Here is a 23,803-nt window from a genome sequence, read left to right on the forward strand (position 1 = left end):
GCTCAGAAGCAGTTGCTTGTGTACTTTATGCCTGATATTGTGTGGTTACATAAAAATCTCTTTTTGTCATAAATATGGATAGTGCTAACCTTGGATATTATTTGGTAGCTACTGTGATTCCACTAATGACCATCAGATTCAGAGCTTGTCAACGGATATATGTCAGAATGCCATATACTGGCTAATTTCCGTCAGTTTCTAAATGATAACTGCTAATATCAAGGCAGTTCAAAAATAGCAAAAACTTGATTTCCCCTTAATATCCTGAGAATCATATTCATGGGCACCAGGGAGTCTGGGCAATAAATCTGATGGATTTTTGCCGTCATATTTAGAATAAACAAATTAATGCTAGAAACAGTTTTCTAACAGGAGATAATAAAGGAAATGGGCAAACACAAATAAATGTAACAAAGAGGAAAAATACGATGTCTGTGAGCAGATTAATTGCATTGTAAATTAGATGGAACTTTTTAAATGTGGGCAAGAGTTTTAAAATCATACAATTTAGCTAAATAACGTAGTATTTGTTCTTATCATTAAATAGTTGTCTTTATGTTGGGGCCAAAATTGATGTTTAAATATGTTTTATGACAAAGAAGTGTCTGCCAAATTATTTACTAGTGAGTATTTCTTTAATTGGACTGAGGTAAGTGAGAGTGTGATTCCTCCCTAAAGTGGCCAATTTCAGGCAGGCCATTGCAAGGTGGGTGTGAAGATTAACTCCCATCTCTGTACCTACCAGTGAGATCATTAAAGAACACATGTGGTGCTGGTAGCACGCAAACTGGCTGGTATCTGGATGTGTTCACAGTACAACCAGGTTCTCCCAAATCCCCAGGCTAAATCCCTTGAGGCTCTCGCATTCACCTTGCAGATTTTGGCTGTTAATCAGTTACAGTCTTGTATATTATAGGCTTTCAATAAATGTTTGCCCTTTGATTATTACAAAGGCTTTCTTTGTAGAGAGGTTCAGATAAGAACCTGAAACATAGGATGGAATGGGTGATGAGCAGAAGAAGGCAATTCTAAATTATGCTGAATCAACTCCTGCCCACACATGGTAGTTAGCCTCTTTGGTACCTTACTAAAATGTAAAGAGGATAAACCCTCTTCCTGGCTGAGGCCATGTACTGGCTTAATAGTGTATGTAATTTACTTTTTTGGATTTTTTTAATAAAAATTGTATACATTTGTACTCATTTCAGCAGTATATATACTAAAATTAGAATGATATAAAAAAGTTAGCATGCACAAGGTTGACGTGAAAATTTGTGAAGCACTCCATAGTTTTATAGGAAATATAGTTAATAATATGTAACAGCTTTGTATGGTGACCAATGGTAGCTAGATTATCTTGGTGATCATTTTGTAATGTATATAAATGTTGAGTCACTATGGTGTACACCTGAAACTAGTATTATATATGTCAACTACACTTCAATTTAAAAAAGAGATCTCATGAACAATAGGTGTTCAAGAGTTCCTTTCCTTAAGATTTTGTGAATCAGATTTTGTGAAGTTGAACCAAATAATTTCAGAGTACAGTGCCTAACTTATTCCTCCCAAATAATCCACATAAAATATAGTATTGTTAAATAAATTCTGTTTTTAGATCAAAAATTATGTATTTAAGATGTATAACATGATGTTTTGATATACATATATACATAGTGAAATGAATACTATAGTCAAGATAATTAACATATCCATCTTACCTTTTCTGTGTGTGTGTGTGTGGTGAGAGCACCTAAGATTTACTCTTAACAAATTTCCAGTATACAATACTGTGTTGTTAATTATAGACACCATACTATACATTAGATCTCTAGTACTTATTCATCCTACAGAACTGCTTACTTTGAAATACAGACATATCCAAATTAAAAAAGGGAAATCAATTATAAGAGGACATTTATAAAATATTTTAAAAATAATATTTGGTTTCATGCTATATTTTAATGATAAATCTAATACTATGGAATTCTAATGATATCTCATACTGAGGTCTTAAAAAGAATAATTATTTCACAGTATCTGAATATCCTCATAGTGTCTAAATTTTTCGAGTCTTGAGAAATCTTGTATCTAAAAATAATTTTCCTCTATAGCATATATCGAAATTCAGAAGTTCACGATTGATGTTTGTGGTATAATTACTTTTATATTGTTACATGTAAAACCATGAAAATATATTTGAGATCGTAATTGAGCACCTTTTTTTTAAAAATTTTATTTATTTGAGAGAGAGAGAGGGAGATAGCAAGAGAGCACAAGCAGGAAGGAGAGGGAGAAGCAGGTTCCCTGCTAATCAGGGAACCCCATGTGGGGCTTGATCCCAGGACCCTGAGATCATGACCTGAGCCGAAGGCAGGCACTTAACTGACTGTGCCACCCAGGTACCCCTGAGTACCTATTTTAAGTCAATAAGGACTCTTGAACAGTTTGTTAAGGATGAAATACAGTGAGAACATTTGTCTTATAACATTAGAGTCCACATCCAGAAACAGTATGTGTATCACAGAAAAAATAATGCAGTGGATTTTATGGGTTTTTTTTAAGTTTTGAAAAATAGATCATTTTCACATAGGAAGTATGTCATATGATTTATAACAGATTAAAAGATAGCTGATAAATTCATTTTAATTTTCTCACACAGTAGTGCTCAAATTTAAAACTTTTGTGGTCTTAAACTTTCCATATCTTTCCTGATCTTTAATGCAAACATTTTTATGCACACATATTTAAAGAAAGTACATTAGCATATTTATAATAACTTAGGACAATAATTTTATGAATGTCACCTGATAAATGAAACCTCTATTCTAAAGAACTCTTAAATGATATTTAAATATCAAGAAGCCTTATTATTGGGGGTTTGGCATAAACAAACAGATGACAAACTGTATATGTCTATTTGTAAGAAAGACCTAAAAATTAAAGGAAGTGATATAAAGAATTTGTTGTGGGGGAAAGAAAATTCTAAGTTGAATTTAAAGAACTAGACCAGATCAAACATGGGTTAATTCTTCCTTTCCTATAGACCATCTAGGAGACATAGTTCCTATTATATTTTAAATTTTAATACATTTTATTGGCTTGTGGATTATTTTAGCTCTTTATTAAAATAATGTTTCACTTCTAAATGTGTAATTTTGAAAGGTTTGCAGCAATGTCCTATGTCTGATTTCTTTAGAGAAAAAATAACATAATAATAAGGTGGTGAAATAAAATTATTCTTTTAGGAATGCATCTTTAAAGGATAAGAAATTGAGATTCAAAAATACATACGTTTCAATAACACAGTGTGAGTTGATCTTAACAATAGCTACCATAATAAATTCTCTAGTTACTCAAATGGTATTGCTGTTGTTCACCATTATTTTAGAGCTCTTCTTTTGGAGTTGCCTTGATTATTTATATTGCTTATCATAAGGGATCCAAATGTCCTTCTACAGCCTCCCCAAATAAAATTCATTCTTTGAGTATATTTAAAAGAATGGAACACAGTTCCAAAGGAGATTAAAAAGTAGTTTTGAAATACTTAAAAGGTTGCTCATGAGAGTAAATGTATTACCTCACAGAATAACTGTTTTATAAAGGAAATAGATTATTTGGATGTATAAGATATAGTATGTATGTACAGTCACATGTTTTTATTCATTTATTTACTTATGAATGAACTACCGTAGTAGTGTGTAAAACCATTCTTAGCATCAAGGAAACAGTTAAAATGTTTCCCTTTGTTTTAAGTTGTTTTTGGGGGGTGTTTTTGTTTTTGTTTTGCTCAGTTGAATATTCATTTGGCTCTTTTGCAATACCAAAAGCAGGTGAAACCCCACTTTAGAGGCTTCTCCATGGTCTTTAATCGTTAATCCCCGTAGAAGATTTACTTTTTGCAAATCAGTTCTGGGCACCACCTTTTGTAAAGGCTGGGTCTATAGCCTCAAGATTAAATTTATTTTCACATTTTTATGACATAAATAAGACCACATCTGTTTGGTTGGCTGGTATATGGCTGTCATAATATCCAGTATATAATAGGAGTTCAGTTACTGTCTGCTGAGTGGGTGTCAGATGTCAGACACACACCTTGTCATTTTTAGGTCTCCTAAAAATGTTATTTGAAAGACATGTTCAACTTTGGTGAGACAAGAGAAAAGCATATCTTAACAAAAGCAGTCTTTAGAGAAGAGAGTGCAGGGGTGCTTATCCATAAAACATATAAACCTCTTGTTCTAGTTTAGCCACTGTTTCCCCAGTGCCATCTCAAAGAAGCGATTTAAATTCACTTCTGCATTTTATCAACACAGCGTTTATTAAACACCTACTATAAGCTGAAGAGTGTTCTAGGGACTGGGAAAATAGCTGTAAACAAAATAGAGCTCCCATGGAGTTTGCATTTTAGGGGGGGCGAATGATGATTGTTGAAGATATTGTAATGTATTAGTGAGGATTGTTTCTGATTATTGACAAAATGTGAGTAATGATCCCAATGTAGTGAGGTCTCACTGGCATAACTTGGTGAGCTTCATAAACTGTATCACAAAAAAAAAAAGAGTGCTGCTTACCCAGTTTGAGCAAATATAGACAGTTCAAATGCCTAGTACCTAATGTTGTTTCACCAATGTTGTGATAGTTTGCTTAAGATGAATGGTTGACCACCTTGAACTTCCCAGGGGTTACCAAATAATGTCTTCATTGGGAAATCATTCTTGGATGACATATGCTTTTAGAAAATAGCACATGTGCAATGTTAGTATAGGAACACTTATTTTTGGTACAATCTTTAATAAAGACTGCAGGCTTTGGACTTTTCATCTTAACATTAGCCACATATTTAAAGAGTGAGGGACACAGCATCACCTGAGTCCTTAACTTAGAATCCATTTCCTTGAGGCTGCCTCTGGATATTTTAATGTGCATTTAAACCACAGAAATAAAAACTGGGTGAATACTTTTGTTCGTGCATTCATGAATGAGTTTCTCTAAAAACATGAAAAATACTCCTAGTACTAAGAAGGTGTTTGAAAATTTTTTTGAAGACCACTTGTTCAGTAGATACTCACTTCGCTTTTAGTACAGTAGTACCAACAGTAGCTAGAATCCTGCCTTGGAGTCGTCCCTAGCATGACCTTGCATGACCTTCTCGAAAATATCACACTGCCAATCATTACCCATAAATGTCTAGAGTGCAAAGACTTTGTTTCATATGTGCGCCCCTTCCGACCCCTACAGCCACCCCAACACATACACAATGCCTCGCGCATGGAGTACCTGTACGTTTTTACTAATTGGCTTTGGCTGAGAGCTGTGAAGAGCCCTCTTCCTTGCTTTACATTGCTAAAAATTTCCCTTGAGTAGCTTCCCTGAGAAACTGAGGTTGCCCTGGCAGCCAGCATTCGCTTTTTTTTTTCTCAATTCCTTTTGATAGGCATGATCTTATAAAAGAGTTCCTCTCAACTGATCTCTGAGAGAGTTTGAATAGTTGTGTTGTGAACGTGGGCCTCGTCCTTCGCTGCTCTGCCTACTCTGCTTGCCACTTTTCCCTCAGCAGTTGGTGGCATTCAGCAGCAGCTGCCTTTATCTTTATCTTGCTTTTCACTTGCAGATTTGGGAGCTAAGCCAGGTCTTGAGATTGTTCCCTTCTGCTCCTTCTTACGGTCTTATTTGAAATCCTTTCACATATTTGGGGGGTACCCAGACAAGGAAGGACAAAAAAACGACAGTTTCTCCCACTCCCCAATTTAAGTCTCACTTTAGGCCTGCTTTTGTAATTGCTAGTGTTTCGTCAGTTGTTCTTTTTGTATTAAAATGTAAAAATATTCTAGCTTTGTTTTCTAAAAATAGCTTCTAAGAAGTAGTTCAAACATGGATGTAAAATAGTCGGTTGAAAAAAAAAGAGAGATACTACTGGGATTAGGGGAAAGGATATTCATTCATTCACTCATTCATTCATTCAAAAACTATTGAGCATCTACTATTTGTTTGGATCTGTGGGGCATGCAAAGATGAACAAAACATAATTGCACTCCCTTAAAAACATGAAATCTAGGTGGAAAAATTGGAATCTTGCCCTGTACCAGCAGGAATCTGAACTCCACTCAGATTTTTAGATCCCTACTATGCTAGGTTTTCTGATGGAAAAGTGTTATTCTTTCTTCCCTTGGAGAAGTATTTTGAAAGACTAATACAGTCTCCCTTCCCCAAAGATGAAGGACATTGAGATAGAAGACAGAGGCAGAGATTTCTCTAGACATTAGGCATCCCTGGCTGTTCCAGTCTACCTGCTGCTTCCAAAAATAACCCTGCTTGGAAACCCCTCCTCTCCTAGGTTCCTCCAAAGTACAGCCCAAACTTCTTAAGTAATGAAAAAATAAAAAATAAAAAATTGTATGTAACTGAAGTCCAGTTATATACCAGCACTATTTCATTCAGTTCTCACCAATGAGACAAGGCAGATATTCGGTCAAAAATCTGGGTACTGAACGCCCAAGCTAAGTCAGGATTCAAAACCAGGTCTGTGTGACTCCAAAGCCATACACACTTTTAATGTTACAACTTTGTGGCATCCTGCTTAGAGGTCCTTCTCTGAAGGTGGCATCTTTTCTTGGCAGTGGTCGCCTTGTGGGCCCTTTCTGGGTAGTTCTCATAGGTTCCTCTCTTGTCTCTCTGGTTACTCCCTTGCTTCCTTGAACAATTCCTCAGGGATTCGACAGCACGGTATTACTGTGCCAGCATCATCTCCAGAACCCTCTAGTGCTAGCAGCAGTTCCCTCTCCCAAAGCACTTCCTCAAGGACAGACAACCTCGACTTAGGCCCTCCTGGCTTTACGGCTTACAGCCAGAATCTATCACCATTGTCCCAGACCACTGAAGGATGTGGCAAGAATCTCATCATCCTCTTAATTCTCATTCTTCCTATGCCTGATCTATAACTAAAATCTGGTGGTGACTCAGTAAATGTTGAGTCAATGTTAGAGACAAGATCCGAAGCCATCTATTTGTCTGCACCCAAGGCAGTGCTATCATTCTGCCATTTGGCCTCTGGAGTGTCCTTTGTCCCAATGAAGGAGCATCAGAACCTGTGCTTTTGAGTCATTGTGTCAGCTTTTTATAGTTTTACTATCTTCTCCCTTGCCTTTTACTGCTATACACGTGAGTGCACAGCTCACTTAACCTTCTGCTAGGCTTGCTGCTTTTAATCTGTTGTGGAATGGATGCTTTTTCACATTTTATCTAAAATGAGAGATGACAAAACTCCTAGGGAAGGACTCCTATGCATTCACCTAAGTTTCTGAATCTATCAAATTAATTGTTGCCTGTTCCGAGAATTTTTTTTGCTTCCTTCTTGACTCAGGTATATCATGTTATTTGTGTTGCTGTATCCTTGGAATAAGTGGCAAAGGATATTTCTTCCCTTTATTTCCACAGAGTCTAGGCAGGGTGTGAGCATGTAATTTTCTTCAATTTCTTTCTAATTTAGCTATTTTTCAGCCAAAGAGGTTTCTGCTAATACATAGAAATCCTTTTTCAAGGAAAGCATGATCAAATCAGTGTGGAATGATATATGATATTTGATGTGATTCATTAATTGATATAATCATGGAACTCCTAGAAGTGTAAAACAATGAGGATCTTAGAGATTATTTTGTCTGGGCCTGGTCTACAGATCAGGAAACTGTAGCAGTCCATGAAAATGAAGGGCTATGTTCGAGGTCCCAGAGGTACTGGGCCTAGAGCCAGGATAAAACCCCAACCTCTGGTTCTTAGTTCGTTGCTTCTCCTTCTCTCCACTCTTATTTCTCCTTCTTAGAGTCAGGTATATCTATTAAGTGATTGTATATTTTACATTTAAATTTATGAGTATAGTAGTTACAATCCTATGGGTAAGCATCTTGCAGAGAATAAAGCAGCAAAATAGGAAGTGTATAAATTTAGAAACAGGATAGATAATGACCAAATACCAGTTCTGTCATTTTCTGGCTGTGATATTGGACAAGCTATTTAATCCCTCTAAATTTTAGTTTTCTCATCTGCAAAACAGAGATTATAAAAATAACCATGGAGTGAGAGTTAAGTGAATTGATTACTATATAGAACTGAGAACAGTGCCTGGCCCCATAGTAGGAGCCCAATAAGAGAGATGTACAACAATTATCAAATGTCGTCTTCTCCTTTATCTAAAACAAATACCTTTTTTACCTTTATGCTTAAAATAATTACTTTCTCTTATTTGGCTGTTATTTTAGGTTTTTGATAAGTCTTACAAACAGATAAGTTTATAAATAGGTTTAAAGTGTGCATTTGATTTTCATGGTTTGTTTTTTTAATCCGGATCTGGTTCTCCGCCTGGAGTTGCGAACAAGTGAGTGTGTATTTACAAAGGCATTTAAGTGTCGCAGACCAGTATTTCTCAAAGCCTGACCTTAGATCACTTGCACAAGAATCACTTGAAGGGGTGGGTTCAAAAAAAGGAGGATTCCCAGGCTCTACAGTAGGCCCGATGAATGCGAATCTCTATGATGAAAGGGCCCAGGACACTCTATTTTATGACAAACTCAAAGTGTGATTTTCATACATTCTAATCGTTAAGAATCACTGCTATGGATGAATCATTCTTTTTAGATTATTTGTTTGAGAGAGACAGTGTGTACATGCAGGGGGAGGGGCAAAGGGAGAGGGAGAGATTCCCAAGCAGACTTCACCCTGGTCACAGAGCCCAACTCGGGGTTTGATCCCACTACCCCAAGATCATAACCTAAGCCAAAACCAAGAGTCCGATGCCCAACCGACTGAGCCACCCAGGTGCCCCTAGATGAATCATTCTAAATGCCAGATTACTCAACCTAAAGTATTACTTTCGTTATTCTATTTCCCTGTTTAAATAGTTATTAGTAGTTCTTGCTAATCTCCAGTTTGGTAAAGAGGGTCATCCACTATCAGGTTGTGTGAACTTGCCTAGTTAGTCTTGTGATAGGCTGGAAAATGTCTCCCAAAAGATGTCCATGTCCTAATATCCAGAATCTGGAAATAGGGTACTTAGAATATGGCAAAGGGACTTCGCAGATGTGCTTAAATTAAGGATCATGTGATAGACATTATCCTGGCTATTGAGGTGAGCCCATGTAATCATAGTTGTCCATATCAGAGAGGCAGGAGGAACAGATAGTATGTGAAGATAGAAGCAAGAGATTGGAGTGATGGCAGGAAGGGGTCTTGAGCCTAGGAAGGCATATAACTTCTAGTAGCTGAGAGGGGAAAGGAAACAAATTCTCCCCTCACAGCCTCCAGAAAGAACCAGCCCTGCTGACACCTTGACTTTAGCCCAGTGAGAGTGATTCTGGACTTCCAATCTCTGGAACCATAAGATACTAGATTTGTGCTGTTTTAATCCAATATTCTGGTGGTAATTTGCTGCAGCAGCAATAGAAGACTAGTACCTTGGTTTTCTCCTACCACTCATCTTTTCTGATCTTTGGCTCCCCTCTCACTGGTTCTTACACTCTCCCTGAACCTTGCCTTGTGCTTTCTCTTCTCTGAGCTGTGTTCACTTTCCACCTACCAGGCATGCTCTTTTTATTGTTGTTGTTTGCCTTCTGTCTGTCAGGCGGGAGTGATTTTCCCTTCTCTGAAGTTCTAAGGTAATCAGGACCTGTGCAATTTATTGTGCATCCAATTATGAAAATCCCCATTGGGGAATGGGTAAGCACAGAATCTCCCAAATCAGAACTCCCAAGTTTAGATCCTGATTCCACCACAACTGTGTAGAGAAGTTTCTTACACCCTCCAAGTCTCAGTGTCTTCGTTTCTATCAACCTCATAAAATCATGAAGTCTAGAGATGCTTCACATAAAAGTGAATTGGCGTGGTGGCTAAATCAGAGTAAGGACTCTGTATGTGTTGGTGAATTGTCATTCAGCATATCTCTGGTTATTATCTTGAAGAGCTATTCAGCCATATTGTTTACATTTTAATGCGTTTGTGTTTTTGTTTCCCTGTCTGTTAACTACATGAAAGTAAGTGTGATAGTAATTATAACAACAAATAACAATAATAACAATAGTGAAGTGATGAAAGGAGCACGATTTTGGAAGGCATTGTTTCAGTTCTAGCTTCACAATTTACTGGCTGTCTTAAAAGAAAAGAAATTGCGTTTCTTCATCTGTAGAATGGGAATAATAACGATATTTACCTCTTAAAATTGATGTCAGGATTAAGTAAAACGATCAGTTTAAATCTTAGCACCTAGAACATGGTGCGAGTTGAGTACATGTTAACCATGGCAATCAGTGTTTAATTTTCTTTTTACTTGTCTTTATTCTGTAATTAATCTTGACATTCCTGTTACATTATATATGGCAATGGTATGAGAAGTGAGGGGAAGAAAATTGGGCATGTGTCTAATATATTGAGTTTGCTATTAGATGTGTTACAGAGTATGAGTCCTACAGGCTTTTAGGGCTTGCTGTTGGATTAATGCTCAAACTACAGAAGTGTGCAGGAAACACATAAAACTTGGCTGCTTTCCTCCCTTCCTCCCTCTCTCCCTTTCTTCCTTCCTTCCTTCCTCTCTTTCATCTCAGGTGATTGTATGAATAGTTTGGTATTTTAAGTACTTTGAATACATTAGATTTTGGAACCATTTTTGAAAAAAAAAAAATCTGTGATTCAATACATTGCCATTCATCATTACCTTCCCTTTACAACCCTTCCTGCTATTTTAGTGCAGACGAGAGCTCTCCTATCCCAGCTAATTTGAATTCATTTTTCAAATGAGAGTTCATAAGTGACTATGCTAAAATTAAGGTCTGTTACATTTTCTGCACTTCCTTTGTCTGCTAATGTTATAATATGATTTTTAAGTAATTGGGTTTCTTTTGACATGATTTCTTATTTAGAAACTCTGGCTTATTTGCAAGTCTTTCATCTATACATGTTTATATATTTTATATAGATATTTTCTCCCTGGTTGCCATCTAATTATTTTAGAGAGACTTGGAATTACTCATTTTTATTTAAGCCATAAAAATAGCTGTATATCACTAAGGAAGTATGAATACAAGAATGCTAGGGAAATTTGGTAGTAAATGTTTTTGTCATTAAAAGCAAGAAGGGAAAATGAAACTAATTCGCATAAAGAAAAAGAATAAGTCTATTTAAATGTACTAAATAGATGCCTCAGAACTCATGCTTTGTCATTTATTATTCTTAAAGCAAAGAAAGATTACATCCTCTTCTTACTCCTTTGGCCACTTTTATTCAAACACTTAATTTTGTAATTTAGGGGATCAGATTTAAAAGGCAACTGGGAATTTCCGTCATGACCTGTGGGATAGTCTATTCCTTGTGTATTCTTCCTAGACTACAGAATGGCATCATAGTGGTTACAGGCTAGCCCTGGAAACCTTTCTTAGTGACCAGGTGTCTTGGAAAATTGTTCATTTTGCCCTAAGGAGACATTCTGACTCTAGATTTACACACACACACACACACACACACACACACACACACACCAAGTGAATTTAAAATGAGAAATGGAGACTTCATCTGACAAAATAGAAAATGTTTGCCCGTTGAGAGATTTATGGGCCCGTGTTCTCCTTGGCCACAATACGTGAGTGCCATCACTGAGAAGTGAGAGGCAGTGCTGAACAAAAACCATACTACTTTACAGACTTGGTGAGAGTAATTTTACTCATGAATAAGCAACAGCTCATGCTTGTGCAAAATGTCCATCTGTGCCCTCTCATTGTGGCTCTCTCTCATTAAAAAGAGGCATTTGAAGCCAAATAGAAAATATATTGTTTAATTTACCGTAGATTTCAGAGCAGAAATACGAGTTTTGTTTTACCTTGTAACGTGATTACATTTAACAAATTTAAACAACTCAATATAATCCTAATGTATTAGTTCATCCATTATGAAATTAACAACTTATCTTAAAGAATATGTTAAAATTGGTTTCTTAAATACTAAAATAAGGATGAATTTTTATCTAAAAAAATTTCCCTACTTTTCCCCTAGACATAATTTGTTTTAAAAAATCATCTAACAGAGGGGCTCCTGAGTGGCACAGTCGATTAAGCTTCCAACTCTTGGTTTCCACTTAGATCATGATTTTGGGATCGTGGGATGGAGCCCCATGTCCAGCTCCATGCTCAGCAGGTCTGCTTGGGATTCTCTCTCTCCCTCTTCCTCTGCTGCTCCCCCCCACCACGTGCTCTCTCTAACTCTCTCAAATAAACAAACCTTAAAAAAATCATCTAATAGAAGAACCATGATATCTTCCCAAATAGTCTTTTTAATGCAATATTAAATTATATTGTAATCTAGTTGGTGACAAAATAACACTGAGTTATAATCAACTCTTAATATATAAATATATATTCCCAAAATGTATAAACTCTTAACATATTTAATGAAGTTCAAGTAGCCATCATTTTTCCTATGTTTCCCAAAAATGAATTGATCATATTGATTGCTGATTTTGGGGGAATTTCACTGATTAATTTTATTTTTTTATTTTTATTTTATTTTTTTGAATAATAATATTTTTTATTATATTATGTTAGTCACCATACAGTACATCCCTAGTTTTTGATGTAATGTTCCATGATTCATTAGTTGCGTATAACACCCAGTGCACCATGCAATACGTGCCCTCCTTACTACCCATCACCAGCCTATCCCATTCCCCCACTCTCCTCCCCTCTGAAGCCCTCAGTTTGTTTCTATGGACTCTGAGAAACTCACTGATTAAAGTAGTACATATGGTGGGCTTGACTTTTCTTTAGTAAGAGTAGTAGGAAAAAATAATTTCTATAAGAATCATTTTTAATTGCCAAAGAGAGTATAACCTAGTTATTTTTATTCTTAGCAAGAATCCCATTTTAGATTAGAATATTTGAATTTTACAGTGAAAATAAGTTATAAAATCAGATATAATTTATCAGTTTATGATGTAACAAAAATGAATACATCATTGTCATCTCTTAGTACAGTTTCCAAAAATGCCCTATTTCCAAAGTAATTTGTATGCATAATGCATGCATCTATTATATATAAAAGTTTTTATCTCACATAATCTAAAAAAATATGAAATTTGGTAATTTTTTTACTTAATAACATGATTTATCAGAGAAAAGATATTTACAAACTATCGATAAAATCTGGTTTTTAATATTGTCACTTTCACACAACAAATGACTTCTTTTCATAAATTTCATTGTTAAAAATAAATAGGGCACCTTTTAAAACTCTCGTCAAAGGTGACTGGCCAATGCAGGGGTTGCAAAGGGAGGTGAAAGGGTGATCAGAAAGCAATGGAGAATAGATTATGAAATGTTATTTTATATATATATTTATTTAATTCTGTTTTGTGATTAAAGGAAAGAAAAACGAGGGAGGAATAAAATTAAGAGACTGTTATGGACTGTGTTCTCCCAAAATATGTATGTTGAAATCCTAACCCCCAATGTGGTGATAGTAGGAGGTGGGGCCTTTGGGAGGTAATCAGGTTATACAGGTGGAGCACTCTTGAATGAAATCAGTGCACTTAGGAGAGGAGACATGAGAGTTCACTCTGGCTCTCTGCTCTCCACCATATGAGGATACAATGAGAAGATGGCCATCTATGATGGCCCTCCAGATGTTCCAGCACCTTGATCTTGGAATTCCAGCCTCTAAAGCTATGAGAAAGAAATGTGTGTTATGTACGCTACCCAGTCTATGATAATTTGTTATAGCCACCCTAGCTAAGATAGAAATAGAATATAAAAAGAGAGATCATGATCTCAGGGTCCTGGGACCGAGCCCCATGTTTGTTGGGCTCCCTGCTCAATGGGGAGTCTGCTTCTCCCTCTCCCTCTGCCCCTCCCCACTGCTCGTGCTCTCTCTCTCTTGCTCTCTCTCACAAATAAATAAAATCTTAAAAAAAAAAAAAGAGTAAAGACAGAATGAAGGCCTTAAGTTCTGTGGCATGTTGATTAAAGATAAGCTGTTCAGATCACTGTTATTCATGGCATGCAGGAAAAGTAGTTTCTTTTCAAAATATTAATCAGCTGGTCAGCTACTATAATCATTCAGTCCTTACACGTTGAAAAGCTTTCTTGAAATGGGGCTGATGTAACCATCAGTGTTTAACTGTGATGGGATCACGTTCTGTATGTAGCACCGCAGGGTCTCAGTATGACCTGCCATAGGGGCAGGAGGGATGAGCCATGAGCTGTTCTGAGCAGTAACATTTCCCATAGAGTCACTTTTAGCGCATGGACTGGAGATTTCTACTTTTCATTTTGATCAAGATTTATGGGGAAATAATAAGTGCAGGAAATGTCAAGCCCATCTCTGAGGTAATAATTTCCAGTTTTTGTTATAAAGATTTTCATTGTGTAATATCCAAACATTGTTCTTAATATTAAATAAAATATTTTCACATGTAAAGTTGATGATAGCATTTATGTACTTAGTGCCTCCTGCCTCTCAGAGAATATCCCTATGTCATTTTCTGTGAAGCAGTCAGTTGGTTTCACAAGTTTTCTGGATCTTTTTGGACATTTGTAGACATGTACTGAATAGCAATGACTTGCCAACAATTGCCCCTGATATAAGGTGGAATCAATTTCTAGCATCTGTTATTTCCTCAATAATTCTTTAGATTCCTGAATTGGTATTAATTAGCTCTTAGCTGTTACCACAATAATACTGGATAATAGATTCCCTAATCTCCAGGAGCATTCAGGAACCATTTATTTCTTCCTCACACATGGGCTGGGCCAGTTGAAATTTTGATGATCTAGACTGCCCTCAGCACGGCGTGGCTTTAAGTTGCGTATTTGATCTAAGTTGACTGTACCTTTCTTTTATCTTCCTTGGACCAGAAGCTATGTGAAGCATTGTCTTCTCATGGTAAAAGGCAGAGTAAATATGCTAAAGCCCAACCAGGCAAGAACCCTTTAACGCTCTGCTTATGTACTTCTGTGAACATTCTCCTGGTCAAAGCAAATCACATGGGCAAGCCTAACATCAATGAGGGGAAAAAAAATTATTTGATTCTAGTGGCAGGTTCTGCACAGTCATGTGGAATATGGCATAGCTCTGGAAAAAAGTGGGGAATTGGGAACAACAATGCAATCTGCCATGCTTCACCTTCTAGATCGCAATTACTAAAGTGCCTTCCACACACAAAATACCTTAATTCTAATCATCTCCTTTCACCAGACGTCCTAGAATTGTCATTAATTTATGGAATCAGTTTTGAAGTCCGAGATTTTCTGATTTGTGTCAGTTCTAGATGCAGCCTTTCCTGATCTGAAACCTTGTGAATTTAAGAGACAAGTTATCTAATCCTCCCCCATGATGAACAATCTTCCAACATGTAATTGTGAAATAGGAACAGGGTAGCCACTGTGAACACTCCATTGAAAAAAAGATGACAGTGAGAGGCACATTGCAGTCACTGGTCCTTAATAATTCCGAAATCCCACTGGATGAATGTTGCCAGGTCTCCCTATCCTGGAGAAGGGGAATATCCTTTAATTAGGTACTGATTCTGCTCCTTGGGAATTAGCTAAATAGGGAATGAGGTTGTAGCAACTCTTCTCTTGGTGAGTGTATTCAGAAGCATCACGATTTTTAAGACAAGAAAAGAAAAAAAACCTTTATTTTTAAATTTATTTTTGGCTTTTTAATTCTTCTTTAATCTTCTAGGACATAATTACACAGGTCTCTAGATTCGTAAAAGTCTCAATGATATGTATACATAATCTTTCTTTTATGAAAAATTATTCAATTTTTTGACTAGGTAATATATTTTAATGACCCAAGCATCAAAAATTATACAAAGGTATAGAGTGAACCATCTACCTCCCAGTATATTCCCATTTTTCTTCTTTTTTTCACACAGAATTGTAATAGACTATAAGAGTTATGTAATGTTCCTTTTTTCACTTGAGGTATCATAGATTTTCTCACATCACAGAAAGAACTCTCTCATAATTTTTTAGAGCTGTATTTTATTTCATTTAATGGATATACCATGGTTCTTAATTCGTTTTCCGTCAAAGGACAGTTACAGCATTCCAGATGTTTGGCTATTACAGATAATGTTGCAATAAATAATCTTGTATGCCTGTCTTTAGGCACATTGGTTAGTATATTTATAGGAAAAAAAACCCAAAAGTGGAAATGTTGAGCCAAAGGGTTTATGAGTGTGCAATTTTGAAAGAAACTACCAAATTGTCTTTGATGGAATTTCTAACAATATTGCTCCCACCAATAATACAGAGTGGACCTCTTTTTCTATGACCTTGTCAATAGTATGTTAGCAAACTCTTGGAATTTGGCCAATTTCCTAAGTGAAAAATGAAGTTGCATTTCTTTTGCTATGAATGAGGAAGAGCTTATTTCATGTATTTAGGAGCTGTTTGTATTTTTTTTAATTTATATTAACTGTTCTTAGACTGACCAAGTTTCATTGTGTTGCTAGTTTTTGTCTTATTGCCTTAAATAGATATTGGGTAAATGAGTATTTTGTAGGAGCTGCATGTATACCTAGGAAATTAGTCCTTTTAAGGTTACTTGAATCGTAAATATTTTTCAAATGTATTGACTTTCTTTATAGTTTTTTAAAAACTACTTAGAATTTTATTTATTTTTCTTTAACATGGCCTAATTTATCAATTTTTCGTTTATGTCTTCTAGATTTTGTATAACAGAAAAGACTTTTTCCACTTTAACGTTATAAAAAGAATTCTTATCCTTTCTTCTAGTACTTTTACTATTTTGTTTTATTACATTTAGTCTGATTCTTGCAAAAAAAATTTTTGGTGTATGTATAAGTTAGAGATTCACTTTTTTATCCTTACGGCTACCTGGTTTTCTTAATACCACTTAATTGTATAGTCCATCTTTTCTCCATGAATATGAAATGCCACATTTTATCATATACTAAAATTTTGGTTTTTTTAGAGTCTATTTCTGAAGTTTATTTTTTCCTTAAACTCACATCTCTGTTCATGTAATAGTTCCGTATTGGTTTCATTACTGAGGGTTTCTGGTGTTTTATGTGGTAGTTACTCATTTCTCATTCTTGCTTCCAGAATTTCCCTGGATGTTCTTGTTTATTTATTTTTCTATATAAACCTTAGAGTAATTGTATTTCATCCTGGAAAATAAATATTGATTTCTTTTGGGATGTCATTACATTTACAAAATAGCTTTCAGAAGATGCATGTCTTTATGGTGAGGTTCCTGTCCAAGAACATGGTATGTGTTTCTTTTTGTTCAGGTTGTCTTTTATGTCCTTTAGAAGCATTTTTAAAGCCTTCTCCATGTGGTCCTCATAGATTTCTGATTAAGTGCTTTTCTTTCTGATTCAATGTATGGCTTAGCATATGTGATGCTGAGAAGGAAGGACTTGCTAGCTGTTTCAATCCTAGCTCTACATGCAGATTCCTGCAGGACTAGAAGAAACAGATAATGTAGTAAAAAGGCATATGAAAGTTTTAAGTGCAAATGAGGGGACAGGTGGGGAAGTGTAGCATACCTGATGCTAACTAGCTTCCGTCATCCTATCCAATGAAAGCCACCAGATTTGTCTGGCACACACAGCATGGGAAAAGCACAATGTACCTAGAAGGGCCACAGAAGGCAGAACAGTTGTCATTTAGAAGTGGATCTAAGAATGTTTATCAATTAGAATTGGCTGCATGTGATGGCTATCCCAAATAATAGTGACTTTAAACTGAGATAGATGTTTGTTTTTGTCTCCTATGCATGAGTTCTGGGTGTTGGCGCTCCAGCCCCGGTGTGGTCATTTCATAAACGTCAGTGATGTAGGCTCCTTATTTCTTTTTCTGCCACTATCTTTAGTGTATGGTTTTTATCTTCAAGTTTGCCTTGTGGTGAGATGGCTGAAGAAGCTCTTGCCAAAATGCCCATTTCAGGCTTGAGGACAAAGAAGGAGGAGCCGGGCAAAAAGTGCACCACCAGGCTAAACCAACCCTCTTTTAAAGCCTCGCTTTTTTCACTTCCCCCTCCTGATCTGTAGAAGGGGCTACTCCCAAGAATATGGGAGTCTGCTAGTAAGGAAGAAGGGGGAGATGGATTTCAGGAAAGCGACTTCCAGTCCCTGCCACGACAAGAACATTTTTTCATTTTCTCCTCAAAGTGCGGTGAGAAAGGAGAAGGAAAATCCCAAGAGGAAAATAGGAAAGTGAAAAAAGTGAGTGCAGTTTGATTTTTTTTTACAGCTTAGGATCATTTAAAACAACCCAGTGTTCAGCGAACTCTGAACTGGAAATCACTGCTTTGGTCTTTTAGTTTTTCAGCTCTGAAATGTTTTCAAGCGGAATTGGGTCACATGTTCTCTTTTTCTTCTTTAGACTTGAGGAACCTCAGTAAGAAGTTAAAATATAATCCCCAAAGGGCACAGTTTGTACAGGGCTCACAAAGATGATTAAGACACGGTCTCTGCCTGTGGACTCTGAGTGCTTCCAGAAAATATAGATGACTTTTTTTCTTTATGGAAGCCACTAGACTGATCAGAGTTAGAAGCAGCTTTCTGAGGGGGCCTGAGGGAAAGTGTGGGTAGGTGTGGGAGGGTGTGTCTTATCCTGTGGGTCTTGTAGTAGGGCTGTGAGAGATAGGGGGTGCTGGAAGGGAAGGAGGGAGATGGAGAACATGAAATGTATTATTTACAATCTGGGTGAAAAAGTTTGAAACATAGCTTAGAGGGCAAAAATAATCTGTCAGTGCAAGAGGACTGAGGACACTGACCCTCCACATCCTTCAGACCCAAAACAGCCTCTGGCACCGGAAGCCTCACTTACCTCGGGGAGGAGTTCTGGGGCTGCTTTAAATTCTCAGAGGCTTCCCTCTGTTATAGAATTCAGATATTTTCGTGTGTAATATAATTTTATTCTTTAAACGACTATAAATATACCAAAATGTTACATTAAATTTTAGGTTCTCAACTGTAGCCATTTAAGATTTTTCAGTATATCCAAAACAGTATGCAAATAAGACTTTCAATTCACATATTTCTTAGAATATCTTATTTTTCTCCACTTTGTTTTTCTTTTTGCTCTTGTATTGGATTTATTACATTACTTTCCATTGTAAACTGTAAGAACTTGCATGGTCGCATGGAAAAAGTATTTTTAAAAGGAATTAGGGCAACCAAGACGTCTATCAGTAGGTAGCCAAGGTATACTTCAGATAAACTGTAGTACAGGCTGACACCAGAATATTATTCACTGTTAAAAAGGAATGAGCTATCAAGCCATGAAAAGACACGGAGGAAAGTTAAGTGATTATTACTAGGTGAAAGAGACCAATCTGAAAAGGCTACATACTGTATGATTCCAATTGTATGACATTTTGGAAAAGGCAAAACTATGGAGACACTAAAAAGATCAGTGGTTGCTAGGGGTTGTGGGGCATGGAGGACAAATAGGCAGAGCAGAGGATTTTTAGGGCAGTGAAACTTCTATATGTTACTGTCACGATGGATACACGACATTATACATTGATCAAAACCTACTGAATGTACAACACCGAGAGTGAACTTTAATGCAAACTATGGACTTCTGGGGATAATGATGTGTCAGCATAGGTTCATCAGTTGTAACAAATGTACCACTCTGGGGGGTGATGTTAATAGTGGGGGAGGCTGTACGTATGAGCAAAGCCTATATGGGAAATCTCTGCTTTCTGCTCAATATTGCTGTAGACCTGCAGCTGTTCTAAAAAATAAATATGTCTGTTGAAAACATTTTAAAAATAAATTAGGGATTAATATAAGAACTGCAAGAGTGTGTAATTGTGGGGAATTACCGAAAGCAGTTCTCCATTGGATAATTCCATGGAGTAGCTCTGCTGAAAAAGCCTGACACCAGGTGCTACATCTGAAGGACCGAAGCCACCATTTGTGGTGTGTTATATGGGACTAATAAATAAGACACAAGAGAAAAAAATGTAGACTTTACCACATCCTGTTCTATCAGTGGCCTTGCCACCTCTCACTTTGGTTTTACTCTGAGTCTCTGCTGCTTCTGAACTTCTTTGATTTCAATAGCGGAAACTCTGAGTCTGGCTGCTTTACTAAATTTCATTTTTAAACTTATTCTTTCTTAGGAATGATAATATAGACACTACTCTTACAAACACAACATTCAAAGGAAATCATAGCCCCCTAAATAATTTGTTTCTCTATCAGAGAAGGCAACAGAGCTACAGATGGTATGTTCAGTGAGCCGAGAACTTAGGGCTGAGAAGCTATTAATTCTCACAGCAGCTCTTCTACTAACGATTTTATGGTCCCCGGAATTGATGTCATTCAGAGTCTGCTTCATACACAATAAATCTTTAAAATGAGAAAAATAAAATTAGCTCTTGTATTTTAAGAATATTTACAGCACTAGAAGCCTAAGCTATTGTATTAGTAATTGATTGTATTAGTAATCTATTGCAGTGTAACAAATTACCACAGATGTGGTGGCTCAAAACAACATAAATTTATTATCTCACAGTTTGTGTGGGTCAGGTGATAGGCACAGCTTATCTGGGTTCTCTGCTCTGGGTCTTATCTGATTGAAATCAAGGTATGGGCCACCAAAATACTGAAGTACTTACAAGAGAAATAGCCCACATCAGCTCCTTGCTCAGCAGGGGAGTCTGCTTCTCCCTTTCCCTCCCCCTGCTCCTGCTCTCTCTTGCTCACTCTCTCAAATAAATTAATTAATTAATTAAACATTTATTTATTTATTTATTTAGTACCTCTCATTTGCCTGTTCAAGTCACCAGAAATACTAGATGAATAAGACCTTATCTTAGGAAATGAATGATCTAGTAGTGAAGCAGATTGGGGAAGGTTGTTAAGCGAGACCAAGCCTGAATCATTTTGAGAAGAGGAAAGAAACTCAGTAACTACCAAGATCAATTGTCTTGATTCTACAACTAGTGAGTAACTGGAAATTCTCTGCAAATGATAAATTTGTCATGGGCAGCTGTTGGGGTCTATGAAGTAGAGTCTATGAATCAGTCTGCAGAGGTCATCTGAGTTGATGAAGACTGTTACAGACTTCAAGGCCAAAATGAGATTCTCAATGAAAGACCAAATATAAGCAACGATTGTTGTTTTTTTTAAGATTTTATTTATTTACTTGTGAGAGAGACAGAGAGTGAGAGAGAGCATGAGAGGGGAGAGGGTCAGAGGGAGAAGCAGACTCCCTGCTGAGCTGGGAGCCTGATGCAGGACTTAATCCTGGGACTCCGGGATTATGACCTGAGCCGAAGGTAGTCGCTTAACCAACTGAGCCACCCAGGTGCCCCTAAGCAATGGTTTTATGATGGTGTTTGTAGTTGGAAGGTACAGTCATGTTCACCCAGCCCATAAGGGGTGAAATTCTGAGAGAGGATCAAAGGGCAGGTGAAGACTTTTCCAAACACAGTTATGCAAATAGAAGGAAAGAGTCTAGGAGGTAGAAGAGTATGCTGAAAGCTTCAGCAAGCTACTGGTGCCATCTTATACCTTGAACTCTAGGTAGAACCCCAGAGATTTTAGCTGCTAGCTCCTGTCAGCTCTTGTGCAATCCTTTCCCCTTTCCTCTAACTGTGACTTGATTGATGCTGGAATTGAGTATCTCTCAGAATGGAAACCTAGGAATTGTTCAAGAATTTTTGGTGATGATGGAGGTCATGTTCCAGGGATCACAGTATAATGGAACTTGTAGTTGAAGTAACGCTAAAGGGCTTTCTCTTTGGAAGGACTTAAAAATGTGGGGATGACATTGGACACCTATAAGTTAGGGAAGAGAGTCTCTGATGGGAATTTGGGTGGAGTCAGTGATGTACTTGTCTTTTCCTGAGGGTGGGAGATAAGAGTCGGGATGTTCAGGGAAGTTGAGTTGGCAATGAGTTGAACCTTGCCTGGCTTGAACTTGGATGTAAGATTGTCCAGTAATGTGTTCTCAAAGGGAGCTCCATGGTTAAGGTCTCAAAAGTCATGAGAGATCACACAATATTTCCTTTCCTGTGGCCTTTCTAATAGTAATAGATAACCAGGTATACTGATTTAATTGAAAGGATGGTGCTTCTTGACTTCTTACCTGCCTCAGGAGGCAGCCCTGCAAGAAAGAGAGTCCCAAGGGTGCATGACACTAAGTCTCTCCACTGCAGAAGCAAGAGTTCACATGTCTGTTAGGGCACTGTTTCTTGAACATATATGATCAAATAAATCACCTGAGAATCTTATTAAAATGCAGGTTCTGTTGTAGTAGATTAGTAAGATGGAGTTGGTGAGAATTTGCATTTCTAACAAGTTTCCAAGTGATACTGATGCTTTTGATCCACAGACCTCACTTGAAGTAGCAAAATTTTGGAACATTAGAATAGGGAAATCATACTTTAGAAGATGTCATTATGGTCTTCATACATTATAAAGCCATAAAATTAAAGTAAACTTAGTTTATCCCATGCAGCTGAAGTAGGAATTAAAGAGCTCTTTAGGAAGACCTACAGATGTGAGAAATAACCAAAACCGAAATAGATACATTTGCTGAAACAAATTTTTAAAGTGTGCATCAGGAAGGAATGGGAAACATGGCCATTACTAGAGAAGCAGACAAACCTTACTCCATTATCTTCTAACTCTGAAGGATATGATCTTCTGTTTTAGTTTTAGGGGCAACTTAGTACCATCTGGTTAAAGAACTGTGCCACACCCTCACACCTCAACTCTCACCCCACTCTCTCATGCCCTGCCTTTCAGCCCATAGCTGCCACTGGCTCTCAGCTACTTTTATACAATAAGGAAGAACTGAAGGTTCCTGGCCTGTGAGTGAATTTTAGACTTGGCTGTCAAATAATCTATTGTGATCCCGTGAGGGTACAGGGTGAGTAATGAAATCTCCCTGGGGTAGAGTAATGGTGCAAGGCTGATTAGCAGATAGCTTCAGTATCCTTCATTGTAATAGGTTATTTGAATATTTAATGCAACACAGTTCAAGGATCACCAGAGAATTTGTATTTCTCTTAAAACTCAGGGCGGTAAGACCTGCCTTGTATAATAGATGCTGTTGTAATGCAATCTTGGAAGTAGTTTTCAAGTTCATAGGGTTGCAAAAGTTCTACTTGATCTGTTCACATATACAAATGTGACCTTCCCTGCTCCTCTTTCTCCTGCTATTTATATCAGCTGTCCTACAGATCAGCTTTCTTTGCAGTATCTGATATAAATAACTACAGTTCTCTAAGTACGATCTGCTCAAGATTTCCAGGTAGTTCACGGACTGATATCTAGTTATTTATATTTATGATTTGGTGGTGATATGCTTTTGTTACTAATATAAATTAATACTTTTCATTTAAATGCAATAACCGTTATACCTGAACTCAATGATTTTATTAAAAAACTACTCTTCCTAATGAGCAGGTAAGCTGAGTTTGAACACTGCAGGGACATTTAGAAACAAGTAGCAGTGGTGGTCTTTTGAGGTCGTGTCCTTGAGATGGAATTTTCATGAGAGACTTCCAGTGAAATCCAAATGCAGAAATGAACATAACGTGCTCAGTAGAGTGCAGCTGTCTGATTTGCCCCAAGTCTGTGGATATCTTTCAGACCTAAGGAGTGTGGGCATCTGCTTATTTCTATGCCCCTTACACTGTAACTAAAAGAAACCTGAAATATTCCTGCTTCTTTGAAAAAAATATCAATCAACAAAAGCTGGAATGTAAAACTCTTTTAAGGGTGAAACCAACCAATAATGTTTTTATCTTGAAATTGTCCATGTTAAAGGCT

General features: G+C 36.9%; 1 protein-coding gene and 1 pseudogene across 3 annotated transcripts in view; both read left to right on the top strand.

Annotated features, from left to right (window-relative positions):
* Positions 1-23,803, top strand: part of KCNQ5 (potassium voltage-gated channel subfamily Q member 5) — a 489,468-nt gene that overhangs the window by 82,949 nt on the left and 382,716 nt on the right. The window lies entirely within an intron of this gene.
* LOC113261387 (U6 spliceosomal RNA) lies at positions 1,196-1,294 on the top strand (annotated as a pseudogene).

Source organism: Ursus arctos, unplaced genomic scaffold (assembly GCF_023065955.2).
Source record: "Ursus arctos isolate Adak ecotype North America unplaced genomic scaffold, UrsArc2.0 scaffold_29, whole genome shotgun sequence".
Classification (NCBI taxonomy): Eukaryota; Metazoa; Chordata; class Mammalia; order Carnivora; family Ursidae; genus Ursus; species Ursus arctos.